The sequence below is a fragment of the Rhincodon typus genome, chromosome 3, assembly GCF_021869965.1.
Source record: "Rhincodon typus isolate 14 chromosome 3, sRhiTyp1.1, whole genome shotgun sequence".
Lineage (NCBI taxonomy): Eukaryota > Metazoa > Chordata > Chondrichthyes > Orectolobiformes > Rhincodontidae > Rhincodon > Rhincodon typus.
In genome coordinates, this window is record NC_063334.1 from 28069317 (window position 1) to 28092279 (window position 22963).

The following is a 22963-nucleotide window of genomic DNA, read 5'->3' on the forward strand; positions in this document are numbered from 1 at the left end:
GAGATTACGGTGATCAGGAGGGGCAAGGTCATAGAGGGAAGACAAGGATGAGAATTTTAAAATTGAGGCTTTGAAGGACTAGGAGCCAATACACATTAGGATAGCAGTCACAGAGCTATACAACATGAAAACAGACCCTTTAGTCCAACTCGTCCACGCCGACCAGGTATCCTAAATTAATCTCGTCCCATTTGCCAGCATTTGGCCCATATCCCTCTGAACCCTTCCTATTCATGTGCCCATCCAGATGCATTTTAAATTTTAATTGCACCCACTTCCACCACTTTGTCTGGCAGCTTGTTCCATACACGAACCACACACTGTGTGAAAAAGTTATCCCTCTGGTCCATTTTAAATCTTTCCCCTCTCACCTTAAACCTATGCCCTCTACTTCTGGAATCCCCCAACCCGGGGAAAAGACCTTGCCAATTTACCCTATTCATGCCCCTCATAATTTTATAAACTTCCCTAAGGTCACCCCTCAGCCTTCAATGCTCCAGGGAAAATAGCCCCAGCCTATTCAGCCTCTCCCTATAGCTCAAACCGTCCAACCCTGGCAACATGCTTGTAAATCTTTTCTGAACCCTTTCAAGCTTCACAACATCTTTCCTGTAGCAGGTAGGCCAGAATTGCACAAAGTATTCCAAAATGCCTAACCGATGTCCTGCAGAGCAGCAACATGACCTCCCAACTCCTATACTCAATGCACTGAGATCAATAAAGGTAAGCATACCTGATGCCTTCTTCACTATCCTATCTACATGGGACTCCATTTTCAAGGAATTATGAACCTTGGAATCATTGCCTTGGACTGAAGATATAAACACCAGCATTATGGATTATAATGTGATTGAATGTTTCCCTCTTGGAGTAATTACCAAAGCAATTGAAAGCACAGGTCCCAAGGACTAGGATTTTACAACCATCTTTGAATAGAGTCAGCCAATATGCAGCCCAGGATTGTGTCACAGTAGAGTTGTTTTACTTGTACTTGGAGAAGAATGGACTTATTAGGGATGGTCTATATGGCTTTATACCGGGGGAGGTCTTGTCTCATAAACTGGATTGAATTTTCTGAGGAAGTGATGAAGATGATTGATGAGGGCAAGGAAGCAAAAGTTATTTACATGAAGTTTATAAAAGCATTTGACAAGGTCCTTCATGGTAGGCTGGTCCAGAAGATCAAATCACGTGGAATCCGTGGTGAGTTAGCAAGCTGGAAACAATATTAGCTTGGCCATAGACAGAGGGTAGTTGTGAAGGGACGTCTTTGTGACTGGACATCTGTGATCAGTGGAATTCTACAAGTATTGGTGCTGGAACTTGTGTTGTTTTTAAAATATGTAAATGACTTGGATGAAAATGTCAGTGGTCTGATTAATAAGTTTTCGGATGACATGGAAATTGGTGGCGTTGTGGATCGTAAGGAAGGATATCAAAGGATGCAGTAGGGTATAGATCAGCTGGAAAGTTGGATGGAGAAATGGCAGATGGAATTTAATCCAAGCCAGCATGAAATGATGCATTTGGGAGGTCAAATGTAAGAAGAAAAAAAGTGTTCAGTCAATGGCTGGACTCGCAGGAGCATGGATATACAGTGAGATTTTGAGCTGCAAGTCCATAGCTCCTTGAAAATGGTAACACAAATGGATATGGTTGTAAAGAAGGTGTACAGCATGCTTATCTATCGGTTAGGGCATCAAATACAAAAAGTTAGCAAGTCATGTTGCAACTATATAAGACTATGGTCAGGCCACATTTGGAGTACTGTGCACAGTTCTGGTCACTGCACTACAGGAAGGATGTGGAGATTTGAGACGGTGCAGGAGAGGTTTACCAAAATGTTAAATGGATTGGAGTTTGTTAGCGATAAGGTGTGTTTGGATTCTTCTCGTGAGCATGCTGGGAGATTTAGGGGTGACCTGATAAAAGAATATAAAATTATAAGAGGCATGGATAAGGTGGATAGTTGGAGTCTCTTTCCCAGGGTGGAAATGTCAAATTCTAGGGGGCAGAGGTTTAAGGCGAGAGGGGGAAAAGTTTAAAGGAGATGTGCAGGAAAGATTTTTTTGTTAAACAGAAGGCAGTAGATACCTGAAATGCACTGCCAAAGCAAATGGTAGAAGCAGATACCATAGGGAAGTTTGAGAGACATTTAGACAGACACATGAACATGCAGGAAATAGAAGGATACAGATCATGCGAAGGCAGATGGGATTAGTTTAGTATAGCATCACGGTCAGCACAAATATGGTGGGCCAAAGGACCTGCTTCTGTGCTCTACTATTCTAAGTTCCACATCTGCAATTTTTAAAAGGTCTTTCTAACTCTGCAAAAAAAAAAACAAACTGACCCGACATTTCAAAGTAATTTACCAGCTGTAAAGCATTTTGGAATGTCCGGCTAAATGAAAGAATCACTAGAAAGTAAGTCTTTTACTCTCACTCTTCCAACCAGACATGAAATGACCACAACACAGCCAACAATAGGGCTGTCTTTGGGGAGATAAATCAGGCAATGCTTGGGATATTTGGAAGGACTGGTGCAATTAGAAATGAAGAAGTCATGATGCGGTTGGCTGTCACAAATTTGGAAGGAACTGTCATGTTTTTGCCTTCTGCCTGGTTTAGTGTCTATAGCTCAGTGGTAAATAGTTATCAAAACGGTTTCTTCGTGTGGTGTGTCCTCAAATGCCTGGTCATTATAGACATGTAAAACTTAAAAAATAAAAGAGACTCAATAGAAATTCCCAGGATCATATTTTCCTATCCCAAGTAGGTCCCAGAACATTGATACACAAACTGTAGGGAACAATTTTACTTCGACCTTGATTGTTAAGTGGGGCAGAGGGCTGGGGAAAAAGAGAAGACAGCAGATGGCAGTTTGCAAAAAAATTAACAGCACTCAAAATTATTTGAGAGTTGGAGTAACCATTAGCCTGGCAAATTGGTGAGATTATGTTTCTTGTGAAATGTTAAGGCCATTTCTTACTATCCATAAATTTGCTTAATGATTCATCCGTTTCTCTTTCATCACATCGTGCTGAAGCTTACAGATTTTTGGCAAAGTGTGAATCACATCGAGTTTGCTAGAGCAATTCTTGCTGCCAAGTTATTTTTTTACCGTATCGCACCAAACTCTTCACGCTAATTGATGGTTCAGCAGGTGTCAAAATGCTTTCAATTCTGCTCGGACATGAACAAGAAAAGTTTTGCTATTTTAAAGGCACTGTGTAGAAACAAAGTAAAGACTCCCACACCTCTCCAGTGATGTGTCAATCCAGTAAAGCATTAAATTTGAAATTACCTTCTTTAAATCCCTTCAGGGTCGCACAATCCTAATTTGTAGAAATCCCAGTCACCTCTGGGAAACCCACAATTTGCATTCCTCCACCAGTGGCAGCTCTACCTTCAGCTGTAAGATCCTAAACTCCAATTTCCTCCTTTAGCACACTCATCTCACGTACAAAACCTTTTATCACGTCACCTAACAAATCATGTAGGTGATCAAATTTTGTGCCATAATACACTCCTATGAAGCTCCTTGGGACAATGTTAAAGGCACTACATCAATGCAAATTATTGTTATCCATCTTTACCACCAATACTGCACCTATCACATCATAATATGTACCATTTGTTGATTCCTGTTGGGAATTTTATGGGACAGTCAAGTGTTAACAAACATACCAGTATATGAATTAGGATCAGAATAGGCCTTTAGGCCCTTCAAGCCAATCTGGCACTTAAGATCCTACTTGATCTGGTTTCTAGTGTCAACACTATATTCTAGCTACCTCTGATGACCTTTCACTACAAAAGGAAATTGTTTTCATTATCATCCAGGATGGGAACTTATAACCAAACAGCAGAATTGACCTTCAGGTAGATGTTCAAGGCTTGCACTCCTTAAGAAAAATTATCTGAGGCCTTGGTAGTCGACAGTTGCTGTTGCCATGGCAATGCCTTAGCCAATCAGAGTTGATTTCCCAACAAGTCAGCACCCTTTCCTCCTGCTGTACAAGTTACAGTGATCCTTAAAAAATTGACATTCTTGCCTTTGTCTTGACGAGTGCAAGACAATAAAACTTTGGCAACAAGTTTCTCCTTTCAGCAATATTCAAGAATGCAAGACTAGTCATGTCCTCATAACTGACATTAAACATCAGCACTTCAAGGCAAAATCCTAATTGATTACTGCCCTTTCACTACCCTCAAAAAGGTAACCAAGACTAGTTATAGCAATGCTGCAGCTGCAGCTGCCAACTAATTTACTGCAAAGCAAATCCGCCTTGAGCCGAAATGGTTCAGTAATGAACAATTTAATTAACATTTAATTCATCGATATTAGGTGTCAGCCAAGGCTTAGAGGATAACATTCTTGTCTATCAAGAGGTAATATTGTAGGTTCATGACCAACTCCCAGGACTCGATCACAAAACTAAAAGATAGACAACTTCCAGAGCATTATTATTGTTACAGTTTCCTGACCTACAACATGACAGAATCCTGGGCATACAAACAGTGTCATTCCACCTCAGATCAACTGGAGCAAGATTAAAAGGCTGTGCAGAACCTCAAAGTTTGGTAAGTGTTTAGCTAAGATTTTGTCTATCCTCTTGGGTGAATGCAAGGATTTCCTGGTCCCTATTCTGGTTACATTATTGGTGATGTGGTAAATAGTGAGGAGGAGAGCCTGAAACTACATCCTGATATAGATGGGGCTGGTCAAATGGGCAGAACAGAGGCAAATTAAATTTAATCCTGAAAAAAGTGAGAGGTGATGCATTTTAGGAAGACTAACAAGTTGTACACATTGAATGGTAGGACCCTAGGAAGTAAAGAGGGTTATTGTGTGCATGTGCATAGATCCTTGAAGGCAAAAAATTGATAAGATGGTTAAAAAGGCATATGGGACACTTGCCTTTATTAGTCAAGGTACGAAATACAAGAGAAAGGAGGTTACGATATGGCTGTATATAACATTATTTAGACCTCAGCTGCAGTACTGTGTACATTCTGGTGACCACACTGTAGGAAGGGTGTGATTACACTGGAGGAGATTTATCAGGATGTTGCTTGGGCTAAAGCGATTCAGCTACGAAGACAGACTAGATAGGCTGGGGTTGTTTTTCTTAAAAAGAGGGAGATCTGATTAAGGTTCACAAAGTTCTGAGGGGCATAGACGGGATAGATAGGAAGAAACATTTGCCCTTAGTTGAGGGGTCAATGCCCAGACAAAGAGGGTTGTGGGTAGCTGAAATTCACTGCCTAAAATGGTGGGAGAGGCAGGAACCCTCAAGAAATTTAAGGACTATTTAGGCGGACACTTGAAATGCCACAGCATATAACACTGCGGGGCAAGTGCTGGAAAATGGGATTAAAGTAGATGGATATTTGAAAACTGGCACCAACACAACACAACAGGCTGAAGGGACCTCTTTCTGAGCGGTAAAATCTCTGACTCTATGTAGATGAAGAGCAGGGGAGTTCTCCTGGCCATTATTTATCATTCAATCAACATTACACAAAGAAATAAACAACAGATGATGCAGTCAGCATCAACCACCCTGTTTGTGGGACCTCACTGTGCACAAGCTGGCTGCTTCATTTCCTACAATAAAATGGTGACTACACTTCAAAAGCACATCATTGGCTGGTGTGGCAGTGCAGTGCACCAAAGTAGTGAATGGCACTACAGAAATTCAAGTATTTCATCTCTTTGGCACTTGCGAATTTGAAAGCATCAGGAAGCACTGAAGTCTCCAAACAAATTAAAGAATGCCTACTTCATTTATAAAAACAAAACAAAAAAACACCTTTAGTTGTCCGAGATCACTTATTATTTTTTACATTAGGTTACCAAACAGGGAAACTTATCTCCTGATCCAGCTGCTCCCATTTCCCTTCAGGTTGTGCTGAAATGATAAGAATACTGCAGCTGTCATATTGCAATATGTACCACTTGTGGATCAGGTTTAGACAGGAAAGCCTGAATCACACTATTATTCGGCATAAAATGAGGCCATTCAGCCTATTGTGTCTGGATTGGCTCTTTGAAACAGCGATCCAATTAGTGCCACGTCTTTCTGTCAGACCTGCAAATTTTTCCCAATACTGCTGATGTAGTCTCACCAAGGCCCTGTAGAGCTGCAGTAAGACTACTTTGCTCCTGTACCCAAATGCTCTTGCAATGAAGGCCAACAAACCATTTGTCTGGAAACTTGAGATAGATAAATGTCTGAAACCATTCGTCTTCTGATCTGCTTGCTACATCTGCATGCTTACATTTGGTGACTGAAGTACGTGGACACACAGATCACTTTGTGCATTAACTTTTCACAATCTATCAGTAGTTAAATAATACTCTTCCTTTCCTTCCCCAGCCCCCCATACTGAAGCATATGTAGCTTCATATTTAGCTACATTGTACTGCATATCTGCAGGTACTTGCCCACTCACTCAACTTGATTAAATCATCATGAAGTCTCCAGGTATTCTCCTCACAACTCACAAACCCACCAGTTTTGTATCAACCAAACTTGGAAATGTTACAATGTCCCTCATTCAAATCACCGAAATATTCTGTGAATAGCTGGGTCCAAGTAGTGATCCTTTCAGTACCCCATTTGTAATTGCCTTTCACTCTGAAAATGACTCATTTATTCCAATGGTCTTTCCTGTTTGCTAACCAGCCCTCAATCTATTGCTAGTATATTACTTGAGAGCTTTGACGTTGATCAATGACCACTGATGTGGTATTTTATTTCTGAAAATCCAAACAGCCAGTGGTTCTCCCTCATCTATTCTATTGGTTTAGATCCTTTAAAAAAAGCGCCAGGAGGTTTGTCAAACACAATTTCTCTTTGATAAATCCATGTTGACTTTGAGTAACACAATTGATATTTTTAAATGTCCCATTATCACAACCTTATAATAGACTCCCACCGTGCTCCAACCACTAATTTTAAAGTCAGTGGTATAATTCCCATTATTCTCTCTCCCCACTTTTATAAACAGACAGGTTACATTCATCACCCACCAATATGCTGCTACTGTTCAAGAATCGATGGTTAATGTCCCTTCATATCCTGGGATATATAATATTAAGCTCTGGGGATTTTTCGGCTTTCAGTCCCATTCATTTCTCCAGGCCTAACTTATTCTTTCACTGAAAATAATTTTCAATTTCTCCTTCCCAAAAGGACCATAGTCTCCCTAGCACCAGTGTTCCCACTTTTATATTTCTTCTGTGCAGACCTCCAACATCTGGGAGCAGCAGTGACTTCCATAATGGAAAATCAACACTGCAAATACAGTCACCATGCCAACCACGGCACACAGGTCTTCGGAGTGAATGCGGGTGTGCACAACCAGGCAGGTTAGAGGGGATTTTAGTTAGGACTTTCAAGAATATTTTTGTGACTTCTGTAAGCAATGGGGAGGCAATGGCCTAGTGGTATTATCGCTGGACTGTTAATGCAGAGACCCAGGTAATATCCTGGAGACCTGGGTTTGAATCCAGCCATGGCAGATGGTGGAATTTGAATTCAAGAAATATCTGGAATTAAAGAATCTAATCTAGGTCGCACCGTCCACCATTCCGCTTCTGCCCCTTCCCCTCTCCCTTTATCTGCAGCTTCCCCCTTACCCCCACATCCAGCCCTGAAGAAGGGTAATACCCGAAACGTTGGGCTTCTACTTTCTTTCAGATGCTGCCTGGCTTGCTGTGTTCTTCCAGCCTCCTGTTTGTCTACCTTGAATTCCAGCATCTGCAGTTTTTTTGTTTCTTTCCAATTTGGCAGTTTGATGTTAAAATCCTTGCTTCAAAACCTTGCATGGTCATGCTGTCCATGCCCCATCCAATCTATCTTCCTTGTCTGTTTCTCCCTCTCTTTCTGTCTCTCTCTGTCACGTCCATACTGGTTCTTCACTCAGTCTCAAAAGGTCTCCATAGCACTCCTGATGCAGCAGTGTCAAACAATACACAATCTATGGTTTGTCCTTCCCGGTTGCGATGGTCAATGGGAGACACAGATGAATTTCTTCAGGGTGTCCTTTAAACATTTGCAAGGGGCCCATCCTTTCCATTCACTATTGATCAGCTCTCTGCACTTACAATCTCGATCAGTTAACTGTCATCTATCTGGGTAACAATAATGCCCCATCAATTAGGTGGGAAGGCAAGTGGTGAGGATGTCACAAGAGAACCTGCAGGGAGATAGGCAGATTAAGCAAGTGTGCAAAAACTTGGCAGATGGAATAAAGTGTTTGAAAATTTGAGGTTATGCATTTTGGCAGGAAGAATAGGGAGCTGAATATTAGTTAAATGGAGAAAGACTGCTGAAAGCAGAGGGATTTGCAAGTCTTCTCCATGAATTACAAAACGCTAACATTCACATTCCACAAATAATTGGGAAGGCAAGTGAAATGTTAACCTTTATTTCAGAGGAAATAATGGATAAAAGTAGGAGGCTTTGCTAAAAATATACAAAGGCCACACCTGGAATACTGAACAATTTTTATTCCCTTATCCAAGAAAAGACATACAGGAATTGGTGGCAGTCCACACAAGGTTTACAAGCCTGATCCCGGGAGGGACTGTCTTATGAGGAGAGGTTCAATAGGTTGGAAACTATAGGTGTGAGGCTAGAAAAGCATAGCAGGTCAGACAAGCATTAGAGGAGCAAGAAAGTCAATGTTTCAGCCTGAAATATGGCTAATGTTACTCCAGTATTCAAAAAAGGAGGCATGAGAGAAAACAGGGAATTATAGACCTGTGAACCTAACATTCGTAGTGGGGAAAATTCTCGAATCCATTGTCAAGGATTCTATAGCAGAGCATTTAGAAAGCAGTGGCAGGATCAGCCAGCATGGATTTAGGAAGGGGAAATCATGCTTGAAAATCTGTTGGAATTCTATGAAGATGTAACTCATCAAGTTGACAAAGGGGAGCCAGTTGTAGTATATTTGGACTTTCAGAAAGTGTTTGACAATGTCCCACATAGGAGATTACTGTGGAAGATTAAAGCACATGGGATTGGAGGAAGTGTATTGAGATGGATAGAAAACTGGCTGGCAGAGAGGAAATAAAGAGTAGGAATTCGTGGGCCCTTTTCAAATCGGCAGGCAGTAACTAGTGGGGTTACACAGGGATTGGTGCTGGGACCCCAGCTATTCACAATATATATTAATGATTTGGATGAGGGAACAAAATGTAGCATCTCCAAGTTTGGTGGGAGGGTGAACTGTGACAAGGATGCAGAGATCCTTCAGCATGATCTTGACAGGTTGGGTGAGTGGGCAATGGCAGATGCAGTATAATTTAGATAAATGTGAGGCTATTCAAATCAGAAACAAAAACAAGCAGCAGATTGCTACCTGAATGGCTGTACATTGTGAGAAGGGGGTGTGCAGTGGGACCTGGGTGTCCTTGTGCACCAGTCGCTGAAGGTAAGCATGCAGGTGCAGCAGGTGGTAAAGAAGGCAAATGGTATGTTGGCCTTCATTATGAGAGGTTTTTGAGTACAGGAGCAGGGATGTGTTGTTGCAGTTATACAGGGCCTTGGTGAGGCCACATGTAGAATATTGTGTGCCGTTTTGGTCTCCTTTCCTGAGGAAGGATGCTCTTGCTCTCGAGGGAGTGCAGTGAAGGTTTACCAGGCTGATTCCGGGGATGGCAGGTCTGACGTATGAGGAGGGATTGACTAGGTTGGGATTGTTTTCGCTACAGTTCAGACGAATAAGGGGGGGATCTCATAGAAACTTATAAAATTCTAACAGGACTGGACAGGGTAGATGCAGGGAGGATGTTCCCAGTGGCGGTTGTGTCTAGAACCAGGGGTCACAATATGAGGAACCAGGGTAGACTATTTAGGATGGAGATGAGGAGATGTTTCTTCATCCAAAGAGTGGTGAGCCTGTGGAATTCATTACCACAGGAAGTAGTTGATGCCAAAACATTGAATGAATTCAAGAGGCGACTAGATATAGCACTTGGGGCGAATGGGATCAAAGGATATGGGGAGAAAGCAGGGTTAGGCTATTGAGTTGGATGATCAGCCATGAAAAATGGCACAGCAGGCTCAAAGGGCCGAATGGCCTCCTCCTGCTCCTATCTTCTCTGTTTCTAATTGTCTCCAGTTCAATAAATTGGGTCTGTACTTATTGGAGTTTAGAAGAATGAGAAGAGACTTTATTTTAACAGAGAAGGTTCTTAGACAGCTCGACTGGGTAGATCTAGTAAGTTCTCTTTCCCCTGTGGGAGAATCTGTGACCAGAGAACATAAACTCACAGCAAGGAGCTGCACAGTCAAGACCAAGATGAGGAGGACTTTTTTGTCCGAAGGCAGTGAATCTGTGGAATTCCTTACCGGAGGGAGCTGTTGAGGCTGGGTTATTAAAAATTTGGCTATCTCACCCATGACAACAAGTAGCTGCTCTAAATAAGGAATAAAAATCGATGCAGGCTTGGTCGGCCGAAAAGCCTGTGTTGTATTGTATTGCATATACTTAATCAAGGGTGCTGGAGAAAAGGCAGGAAAGTAGAGTCGAAGATTATCAAATCAGCTATGGGCTTGTTGAATTATGGTTAAATTTGATGGGCTGAATGGCCTAGTTGTGATCTATTGTCTTAGGTCATGTGATCTGCCCAACATAATTTTGCAGGAGGATGGTCATGATGCCAGTGAAGTTGGCAGTTCGCAAGACTTCAACATTTGTGACGTGGTGGATGTTGAAGATGCTGTGGTGCCAGTGGTGGTGAAAGTGCTCTACAAGGCACACATGACAGTGGTACAGAACCATGACTCAGTACCATACAGAAACGGTGGCGAGGATGACACCTCTATAAACTTAAGAGTTTATTCTGTGTTCCAAACCTGTGGTTGATGCACACTCATTTGTACAGAGTCTGCCAAATACACTGTTTGCTTTATTGTCTATGGTCCACTTCCTAGTCAATGGCACATCAAATGAGATGATGCGCCCCCAGATGGGTAAATGGTGTGATAAGATTCAGCTTTGTTCCCTTGACGACGATATATCTTCTGCCTGGGGAGCAGGCTGATGCAGGACTTCAGTTTTCTTTAAACTGCTTTCTAATCTGACGAATAGAATCATGTTTGAGATTTTCCTCTGTCTGTGAGCCCAAAGGTTCTTTTTGCTGTTTTTGCTTTTCCTCTTCGTCATCTTTCATTCTCAAAACGTCCACATACTCTGTCTCCATCTGGTTCAATCCAAGATACTGGCCTCCCAGGAAATGCCCATGTTACATATTTTCATGGTAGCTTTCAGTACGTCCTATGCGTGCTGACTGACCTAGGAGAAGACCACCAAGCTGTCGAAGCCTGTTATCAGACATCTGAAATGTATGACCAATAGTAAAGAAGAATGATCACAGCCACTGTGCTTGTGGTGCCTGCTTACTGTATCTGTCCTCCCACTTGGTATGTAGCATCTTTTACAGACAGCAATGTTGGAATGACTGCAGAGATGTCCCCCTGTATTTTTCATCTTCCCCATACTGTAAGATAGGGAGTATGACTGGGTGTTACACATGCTTGGTTTGATGTTTTGATGTTGAAAGCTTCAAATAAACAAACAGAGTCAGAGATTAAATAGGTTATTGCCCATTTGGTAACTAAGTTGCAATCCAGCAGGGAGCCTGTTCTAGTCTGAGTATGATAGCTGTGAATACTGACATAAAGAGAGAGAATTGAAGTAATGACACAACCTTGTTGATTCCTGTCTTAATCAAAGGGGTCTGTAATGGGCTATTTTACCAGAGGAGATTACAGAAATGAGGCGGCGGAGGGGCAGAGGTCATTGAGAGATTTCAATACAATTTTATGATCCAGATATTACTTAACTGGAAGCTAACGTAAGTCACTTAGCATAGGGGTGATGCGTGAGTGGGACTAAATAAAGACTGGATGCCTGACAGTTCTATTTTGACTTCCACGTTTCCAAAATCATGATCAAACTGTTGGCAAACACAAGCTTATTTATATACTTTAGGAGGTAGAGAGAGAGAGAACAAAACAAAAAGGCCCTAGCTATCAATTTTAAAACAAAATCTTTGCCACTTTATCAACAACAAAAGAGCCACAAGGGGGATAAAAAGACACTCTTAATCAACAACTGACCTTTGCACCATTCCTCACTTCATCTTAAACCTCGAGTATGGGTGGGGCAAAAGGTGTTTGAGGAGAAGTGGAGAACAAACTTGTAAACGATTACAGACACTGGTAATGCATTTACAAACAAGTTCCATATCTAATGGACTGGTTTCAATATTTACTGAAGAAACCATTCAAATACATTTGTGCAACAGGACAAAGAGGGCCAAGGCCATCTCTCTGTTGCTGCAACTATTTTAACCACATTTAAAAGAACCTCTTAATACATTTGTCTGTTGCAATTAGAGTGCTACAAACTTACTACTGGAAAATTCACCAATGGAGTCATCTCATCCCACAATCCTAACACTAACCTCTCCATCAAATTCCAAAACCACAGCTTCTGAGTTCATGAAAAAGTTGGCCAACTTTTTCATAGAAGTCACGAGCTGGCTCCTGGGTTGAGAGAATGAAAACTGAGTTAATTTGCATACTGCTCTACTTATTATTAACCAGTACCTATGGGACCAAGAGTGTGCAGGTTGATTAAAATTTCCACTTGATCAAGAGGTCCACGTAAAAAAAAACACACACTAAGTAATAGAAACATGAACAAAACCAGAAGTTGCTGGAAAACCTTAACAGGTCCAGCAGCATCTGTGAAGAAAAAAAAAAATCAGAGTTAACGTTTCAGGTCTGGTGACCCTTCCTCAGAACTGCAGTGAAGTGCAGTTTTGTTCGGATTTACAGCATCCGCAGTTCTTTCAGTTAATAGAAACATGATGCAGGAGGTACACACGTCACTGTTAACTTACAGCATAAATCACCTAAATAATAATGCAACTTTGCCTGAAATAAAACTTACTGGCAGAGAGCCTTCTCACTCTCACCCTCCACTGACTACTCAGAGATTGTGATAATACAATAAATGTCTGGTATGAGAGGTATATAATTATTGCCAAGTTATTGAGAGTGCTAGTTCATAAGGCGTTGATTAAAACAAAGTTTACTCCCAAAATTCCCATCCTCTCTCCATCAGATTTTTATCTTAGGGGGCCTGGATTTTCACCTTCATGTCAACGCGTGGGCGTTGGGGAATATCCCAGCGTGACCCACCCATCTCTGGAGAAGGTGCCTGCAAGGTTGGAATCTTCATTATGGTGGGCCAGGTATAGGCAAATGTCAGGCTGACCCAATGGGGATAAAAGGTTCAGAGACACTCACAGAGGCAGCTGGATACCAAGGCCAGCTGTTTAAAAAGGTTTGTGGTGCTGTGGCACTTCATTGCAGTTATAAATGAAAACATTAAGGCTCTCTTACATTCACCCTTACCATCTCCTGATCCCTCAAAACACAGCCCATACCCCATTCAAGCCACTTCATGCCCTCTCATAACCCCCGGGCCAAGCTGTGTCCCTACTATAAAACATAGGGCTGTTCGTACCTTCCGCATTAAGGAGTGCCCCTCCATTCAATCTCCACAGAACCTTAATGCAAAGCTACACATTTCATGATTGACATTATCAGGTCTGGTTGATTGGCCAATACTAAGTTATCAACAGCAGAATCCATTACTGTTTGAAACCTCCAACTTGTATAAATAAACATCATGCAATTGACAGAGGAGATCAAAGAGCTAGAGAGCTCTGTCAGTAACGTGTACCTTGGGGTTCCGCTGTTTCAACAGTCTAATGGATGTCTGTGCACTCAGCCAATTTTCATTATTTGTTCTTGAAATAAGTTTTCTTTTAAGTGTGTAGCAAGTTATGAAAAATTCCTGTTTTGTTTTCAATAAGTTTTTATAAACACATCTTATTGTCAGTACAGGTTTCATTGGCTCTATCTAGTGGGCAAAATGTGCATGGAGACACCATAGCTTGCCTTGGAGGATGATTCACTTGGCATGTGGGTTACAGTTAAGAACTTCTGAACTTATTTTTTTTCCCAGAAGAAGCCCTCACCCAGAGTAAGGTTTCCAATTCCTCAGAGGTAGATTGAACTACAATCTTTTTAGAACCATGCCTGGCTCCATGAAAATTGCAGGCAACCGGGCCATGCCTATTTCCCCAGTGGAGCCAAACAGGTCAGGGTGCGGATTCACATTCCCAACAAGCCCACATTCTTAAAAAGGCCCACAATGTAAATCGGAAACTGTGGGAACGGTGTTGAGAATCCCACAATAAGATTTCAGCTGCTATTTTATCCTCTCCACAGGATCTCCCTGACTTCAAGAAAATGTGGCCATTGATGTTCGGCACTTCCAGCTAATAATATGAGATATGTTTGGTAATTAACCTGTAACAAGGTAGAATTGCCAGAAAACACAGTTATTATGCTTCATATTCTAATTTGTTTCCTTGTGTTTTATCAGCCCTGGGCAAAATATAAAAAGCACTATTAAAGTCATATTGACAAAGAGCCATAGATATTTGGCTAATTTCAAGATCATAACAATATGAAACCAATAGGAGTGACATCTTTCACAGATACGTTTTCACCCCGCTTCACTTTCCAGTGTTAATATTCTCCTAAATTCTGAAAGCAGGCATACCCTCTCGGCCACATTCATGAACACCAGCTAGCTCAGCACCCGCGTGCAAAGTTCAGACATTAATGTACCAATATCGCATAGTTTAAACTACCAAGGCTTTGTTTAGTTTATTTAAGTCTGAACGTGTAAAGTTAAATCTCGTAAAATACCAAGAGGTATTTTTAATCAGGCTTTTGTTTTTAAAGAATCACAGCAAAATCCAAGTCTGTCCCACAATGAGCGTTGAAAGGACCTCTATTATATAGTACTCTTCACAGTCCAAAATATATCACACCCTATTCAATGCTTTTGAATTATAGTTACTGCTGTAAAGTAGGAAATGCTGCAGCGTATCTGCACACAGCAAGGTCCCACTGGCAACAATGTGCAAATGACCACTTGGTCTACTTTTCAGCTCTGTTGGTTGAGGCGCCAAACATTGGCCAGTGCAAAAGGAAAAAACTCTCCTAATTCTCCTCAAATAGGAGCTGGGGAAGCTTCTGCATCCACCTGAGTGAACAGGCAGGCCTTGGGTTCAAAACTTGGAGGCACAGTGGCTCAGTGCTTTGCACCACTGCCCCATAGTACCAGGGACCTGGCTTCAATCCAGCCTTGGGCGTCTGTCTGCGCGGACTTTGCACACTACGTGTCTGCGTGACTTTGCTCCGGGTGCTCTAGTTTCCTCGCACAGTCCAAAGATGTGCAGGATGGATGGATTGGCCATGCTAAATTGCCCTATAGTATGCAGGGATGTACAGGCTAGGTGGATTAGCCATGGGGGATGCAGGGTTACAGGGGGTTGTGTTGTGCACTAAATGGGCTGAATGGCCTGCCTCCACACTGCAGGTATTCTATGATTCTACGACCTCATCCAAAATTACAGCATCACTGCAACTGTAGGGCACCCCTCTGCATTGCCTGTGTCAGCCTAGATTAGGTACTTTAGTCTCAGGACCAATGTTTACAAAGCCACAACTTTCTAACAAGGGGGGGACAGGGGTAAAAGGTTACCCATTGAGCCTTGGCTGATCAATAATTTATTTCAATTAAATCCTAGATATAAAAAGCCATCACATTTTTGTGGGAGAAATCATTCGAAATGCTATAGAAACTCCGGTGGAAAATGAGTGGAAAGTCTGGAGGAACCATCCATTCACACAGCTCACCAGAGTTATACCAGGACACTGCACAGCAATTTCAAGCAAATACCACACTCAAACTTGTTCATATCAAGTTAACTATCATTAAATCTATTTGTTATCTTCATAAATTATCCTAGTCTGAGATCATAGCATTCTTTTCTTACTTGCTTTTTCCAAGTAAAAACCTAACGTAAAACATATGCTTTGTTCTTATTCATTACAGTATCAGTTAGTGTTATAAATCGTGGGGACTTTGTTACCGGTTTCCTGGAGTTAGGGAGGGGCCTGGCCAATCTTCTCACCAGAATAGGTGAAATCATCTTCCAAACAAAGCCCTATAACATCAATCATTCTAGTGTTTGACGTGTAGTGGAGAAAACATAACCCATATCAGAAATACTAGGCATTTATTAGAATGATACAGCACAGGGTGCTATTAGGGCCACTGTGCCTTTGCCAGCCCCTTAAAAAGAACTATCCAATAAATCCCACTTCCCTCCCCAATACCTCACACCACTCTTCCCAAGGACTTACTATGTTTGGCTAATGTTTTACCCAGTTCCCTTTTGAAAGTCACTATTAAATCTACTTCCATTGCCCAACTTGTTATGTAAAATAAATTCTCCTTACACCCTCATTGACAAAATATCCAAGGATCTTAATTTTGTCACCTGCCAGTCAAAACAGTTTCTTCTTACTAAGTCATGTCAAAACCTTAGACAACATGAGCATTAAAATAAAAAAGAAGTAATGAAAGGGTTAAAACAGATAGAGGCCAGGTTTGGAGTTTGAACATTGCAACGGAGGCCACAGTATAAGATGTTATCAAACCTCAAAAACCGGCCAATATTCAGTCAGAAAGTCATTTGGATCCGAACCCAGTGTTAAAGCTTTGCAAATCACAATCGAAACACACACAGTCATTAAAGATTGAAGCTAGCATTTGTCAGCACTGGCTCTTACCACCATTGTGCTCACTTCGTACCTTATGCAGTCAACATCAGGTATTGATATTGGCCCAGAAAGAATGAATCTGAAGGTTTCACTTTTCGTATTGTCGTTTGTCAGGATCACACTGCAGCATAAGACAATTTCCATGTGCACAATGCCGAACTAGCTCACGGTTACAGAATCTCTCTCTCAGTCTCTCTCTCTCTTTCTGTCCCGCCCCTGGGGTAAGCTGGGTGGTTTGGCAGCGCAAACACAGGAGCTGACACATGACCCTACTTCCCCATGGTCGAAGCTGAACAACAGCAATCTATATGTACATAGCACTTTTAATGTGGTTAAGCAACCTAAAACGCTTCATTAGAACATCAAAGTAGATTTGAAAACGTGCCACAATGAGGTGATGTTAGGACAGACAATCAAAGGTAGGCTTTTAAAGGAGTGTCTTAAATGTGGAGATAGGGAGGCAAGGGGTTGTAAAGATTCAGAAAGCAAATTTCAGGGATTAGGGCTTGGTGCCGGGGGCATGCAGCAACTAAAATCAAGGACTTAGAAAAGGCCAAAGTTGGAGCAGTGTAGAAATCTCAGTAGATTGTGTGGCTGGAGACAGTTACAAAGATAGAGAGTGGAGAGGCAATGGAGGGATTTTAAAACAAGGAAGTCACTTCTAGCTGGGAACCGAAATAGATTAATGGGGTGAGGAATGAACAGTCTTGCTGCAAATTAGGATACGGGCAGCAGAGATTTGAACGAACTGAAGTTTACATGGGGTGCAAAACAAAAGGCAGCCAGAACAGCATTGCTTTCATTACCTGTAAATGCATTATTCAAAAGGATAAGTAGGAGTATAGGTTTCTAGCACAGCAATAGGTCACTGAACTAAAACAGTTCCTATTGGCATTTATGCTCCACTCGAGCCTCTTCTATCATCTTCATCTAAATCTACCATTGTAACCTTTTCTTCGCTTCTCCCTCAGCTGTTTATCCAATTATCCCTTAAAATTTATCATGACTATTCACTTCAACTAAAAGGATTCTACATTCTGATCACTCTTTGATTCAAGTAATTTCTCCTGAATTCCCTTTTGGATTACTTGGTGACTATACTAAATTTTTAGTCTTTGGTCATGCTTTACCTAACAAGAGGGAACATTCTCTTTGTACCTGCCCTATCAAAACTTTTCCTAACTTTAACGATCTCCATAAGGTGACCCATCAGCCTTCACTTTTCTTTGAAAAAAGAGAGACCCTCTCGGTCCTTTTCTGTAGTGCATGCCAAGATACACTGTAAAATACCTTGACAGTCACTTGTGCGGATCAAAGCAGAAGATATTATTCATGCAAATCTGTCTGTCTTGAAGGGTACTGGATGAAAGACACGATAAAAACTTAGAAATTACAGATCAGGAATACAACTTGATGAAAAAGTTAGTAATGCAAGATAATTCATTGAGGGCAAAAGATCAAAATCCATTTGGGTTATAAGAAGTTGGCACTGAGGAACAAATACACAGATTTTCTTTGTTGAAAAGATGCTTAGAATTGATGGAGGTTTTTTAAGCCATGGTTATGAAGACAAGACTTCTGCAAAAGTGGAGATGACGTGCTCACTGTGAAAAGACTTGGTGGAAAATGCCTTGAAAATTTTTCTACATTAACAGGTTCTAATGTTATGTCAAAAGCTGTTGAATTACTAGAAAATTTTCAAGACGAGATAAAGAGTAGTGAAAGATGAAGTTACTCAAGTCTGCCATTTAAGACAAATGAGGAGAAATTCTCTCAGAAAGTAGTAGAATGTATGGAATTCTTTACTGCAAAGGGCTGCCGAGAAGAATATTGGGGACTGAGTTTGACTGATTTTTAAACTAGTAAAGGAATCTAGAGTTATAGAGGAAAGGCAGGAAAGTGGATTTAAGAATCATCAGATCAACCTCAATCTCATTAAATGCAGAAGTACCTCCATGGGCCAAATGGCCTACTTCTGCTCCTATATCTTATGGTCTTATTGAGGATTGTGCTGGCCCATGTAGGAGACAGACTGGTAGCTATCAAAAAAATCTTCCCTTCTTCTGAAGAATCTAACAAAGGTATTTCAGATAGTGATAAAAAGTAACACTTTACCCAAAACATATGCCTCACTACCTCAGCAATGTGAAGGAGTATTTTCATTTCAAACGAAAAATGCACAAGGATTTACCATCGCAATTGTGTGGACTTATTAATATCATTCCTTGCTTCAGTCAACCTGGGAAATACAAACGTTTCCAGTGGAAGTTATATGTTACTGTCCCAAACAATGAACAAGCCATTTATAGACAGTAAGAACTGCAGATGCTGGAGTCAGAGATAACACAGTGTGGAGCTGGAGGAACACAGCAGGCCAGGCAGCATCAGAGGAGTAGGAAAGTTGACGTTTCGGGTCAGGACCCTTGTTCAGTGTTGGGGGGGGGGTGGGGAAGGGAGCTCAGAAAAAGAGAGAGAGAGAGGAGGGGTGGGGCTGGTGAAGGTAGGTGGGATGGTGATAGGTGAGTGCAGGTAGGCGGAGCAGAGAGGTGGGAGAGATGATGGACAGGTTATATGTCAGGTCAAGGAGGCGGGGGCGTGTGGTGGTGGTGGTGGTGGGGGGTGTTGGTCATGGGATGAGGCCGGGGCTGGGGAGATTATGAAACTGGTAAAAGACACACACTTAGGCCATTGGGCTGTAGGCTCCCAAGGCGGAATATGAGGTGCTGCTCCTCCAATTTCCAGTTTATAACAAGCCATTTATGTAAGGTTTTCCAGGAATCTGACTGAGGATGGTCCTGCCTGAATATACACTATACAATTTTAGCAAAACCAAAATACAGCAGAATACAACCTAGCCATAAGGCACTTACTTGATTTTATTCTTTTTGTTCCAGAATTCCTGTATGTTAAATATTGACATAATTCCAATGAAAGAAAGCCAATAAACTGAATACACCTAGAGGTGAAAATTACAGGTCAGTAATGGAAGCTATCCATCAGCCCCTCCCTACTTCTAGAGGGGTCAGCAATCAAAAGCAATGTTACAATCAGCACTAGGAACAATTTGTGAGGTGGTGATAACTGGATAATTTTGTTGGATCTTCCACTAACACCTTCTGGGTAAGAGTTCCATTCTGGACGACTCTATTTAACACAGAGTTACACAGCTGGTGGCAAACATGACAAGTATTCACTTTATCCTCAAAAGCAAATGCAAAAGCTAAGTTTTACTGTCCAGTTTGCTTCGTACCCAAAGTTGGGAAAAAAAATAAAAGTTGAAAAAGGGAAATAAGAGTACAAGGAAACTAAATGAGCTAAATACTAGTCCTGAAAATTTAACATTGCTTAAACCTGCATGACACTCTTAAGATTCTCATGACGAGAAAAGTCAAGAATCACCAGAAGGCACGAGAATCAATAATAGCTTCGAGGAAGCTTCAAAATGATTAAAAGAAGAAATTGCCTACACCAAAGCAATTCTCCTGATCTTACCGATGTGTTATAAGACTCTGAAGTTGGATGCAACAACTTGCATTTGTGGCACCTTTAAGAAAGTTACAAACTTGCATTTCTTCAGTGCCTATCACAAGCACTAGAAGTGCTAAAGTGCTTTGTAGCCAACTGAAGTACTTGTTAAAAATGTAGTTAAGCTGTAGGAAAGTAATAAACTCTCGTGCACACTCAAGAGTAATAAGGGAGAAGGCCAAAGGCAAGCTTGGAAAACATTTAAGTGACAGGTTTGGACAGCAGAGACAGAAGTGGTTCAGGTGGAAGTAGAGATGCCAATTTTGCTTGGCTCTGGTCCAAGTGGTTTTGTCACGTATCATTTGCAAACGTTCTTGCACTGCACAGAGTGTCTATTACAGCCTGGCCTGACCTGCTCACTGAGCAGGTATGAACATCTCCTTAGCAGTTCCTTCTTACAAAACTGTTGAGAGATATTTCAGAAGCTGTGCTGACTAATGCAAAAGGGAATGAAGGCATTGGAAACTCCAGTCCAACTCTCCCCTTGCTTGACTTGTGAAGGATTAACAATTCAAAACAAGAATCCCTGTCTGCAAAATAATCCAATGAACACTTTCACCTCTAAATCTACAAACGATATAGAAACATTGAAATCAGGAACAGAAGCAAGTCATTTGCCCATTCAAGTTTACTCTGCCCTTCAATATGATCATGGCTGATCATTCCATTCAGTATCCTGCTTCCACTTTCACCCCATACCCTTTGATCCCTTTAGCCCTGAGATATCTCTCTCAGGTATATCTGTCTATCTATCTGCTCGAAAAATTCAATGTTTTGTCTTCAACCACTTTTTGTGGCAGAGAATTTCAGTAGATTTAAATTAGCTACCCTCCAATCAGTAGGTTCTAAAGAGTCTATAGAAACTTGAAAGATGAGCACCAAAGCAGCAACTATTTCTAAGGCCACTTCCTCAAATACTCTACAGACCAGAGTATTGGGCCATGGGGATGTGTTGGCCTTTAATTCCAGTGTTTCCAAAACCATTTCCCTACTAATACTGATTTCCTTTAGTTATTCTCTCCCACTAGACTACCCAAATTTTTGGCATGTTATTTGTGTTTTACATTGTGAAAACAAAATCAAAATATGCATTTAATTGATCTGCCTCTTTTTTATGTTCTCCATTATGACATCCCCTGTTTCTGACTGTAAGGGACCTACATTGGTCTTCACCTATCTATAGAAACTTTTACCATCAATTTGTATGTTTCCAACTTCCTCTTATACTCTAGACTTCAGAAAAAGAGGACAAAAGGATTGATTAAGTGGGGAAAAATAAACTACTCCCAATTCTCAGTTTTACAGCTTTTTTGGACCAATTTGTATGCCCCTACCTTGGATCTAATACTATCCCTAATTTTCCTTATTGGCCATGGCCAGGCTATTTTTCCCCATCTTAATTCTGTGCCAGATAGGAACGTAACAATTTTTCCAGGTTCTCCATGCAATCAATAAGCATTTGTCTATCTACCATCACCCCTTTAAGTAACACTCCTTAATTTATCCCAACCAGCTCACATCTCATATGATCTTGGTTTCCTTTATTTAGATTCAGGACCTTAGTCTCAGAATCAACTATGCCATCACCATCTTAAAACATTCTATTATCTTGTGGTCACTCTTCCAAGGAGTCTCGCACAGTTAGACTGCCAATTATTCCTTTCTCACTATACGGTACACAGTCTAGGATGACCTGTCCTCAAGTTGGCTCTCTGGGTCGACATGTTGAGCAATCATCTCGTACACACTCCAGGAATTCCTCTTCTATGGTATAGTTACCCATTTGATTTATCCAACCTATATGCAGATGAAAAGGTTGCCCATAATTACAGCTGCACCTTAATTGCTTGCATCTCTAATTCCCTGGTTAATGTCCTACTCAATATTACCACAATACTACGGGGGTCTATTTACAACCAACACTATCATTTTCTGCCTCTTGGTATTTCTTAGATCAAATCAGCACATCATGTTGTTATATCCACATGTTCATAATTCTCCAATCGATAATTGAATACAAGAATTTGGTAAGACTGCATCTTTTTCTTTCTTTTGTTTTTGGGCCATGGACTAAGATCGGATGTAAAGGCAAAATACTGCAGATGCTAGAAAATCAGAAACAAACATAGTGAATGCTGGAGAAATTCAGCAGTTCTGGCAGCATCAGCATGTGGAGAGAGAAACAGAGTCAATTTTTCGAGTCTGGTATAACTCCTATAAAAAAACTGAGAAAATTATAAAACCAAAACTTGATCCCAAGCCACATGTGGAGATATTAGGTCAAATGTAGGGTCACAAGCTGCGTTGTAGAGATACTGAAGTGCATTGGAATGCGGCTCCACTCACAGCCAAGTGAGTAGAGACCTGGAGAATGCCAGGGGCCATCAGACAAACCACCCGAAGCGAGTGGGGAGAGGAATGGTTTCACTAAGACACTGTTGACACAGAAATGACCATTTCAAGATAAGTATCATCATAGGAAGGCTACCATCCCATTAGCCCTTTTAAACATGAGGCCCTTGAGGTTTATCTGGCAGTCTCCCCATGCAGGGGATCTAACACTACTGGCATTCAACTGGCCTCTGGGCAGGGGGCCTATCCGTTACCTACCCCACTGCTCGCAAGATGGTATTGCAATGGAATAGGGGGCTACTCCATCCTCTACCATCCCTGACTGTTTTCCATGCTCCCCCA

At 41.4% G+C, this 22963-nt stretch overlaps 1 protein-coding gene across 3 annotated transcripts in view; it reads right to left on the minus strand.

Moving 5' to 3' along the window:
• LOC109913887 (coronin-2A-like) overlaps positions 1-22963 on the minus strand; it is a 144348-nt gene that overhangs the window by 92412 nt on the left and 28973 nt on the right. The window contains exon 1 of one of the 3 annotated variants that reach the window (XM_048594627.1): positions 16776-16871. The exons of the other annotated variants lie outside the window; for them this stretch is intronic. The gene's annotated coding sequence lies outside the window, so the exon portion shown is untranslated. Of the gene's footprint in view, positions 1-16775; positions 16872-22963 lie in introns of those variants that run through there. 3 annotated transcript variants of the gene reach the window in all.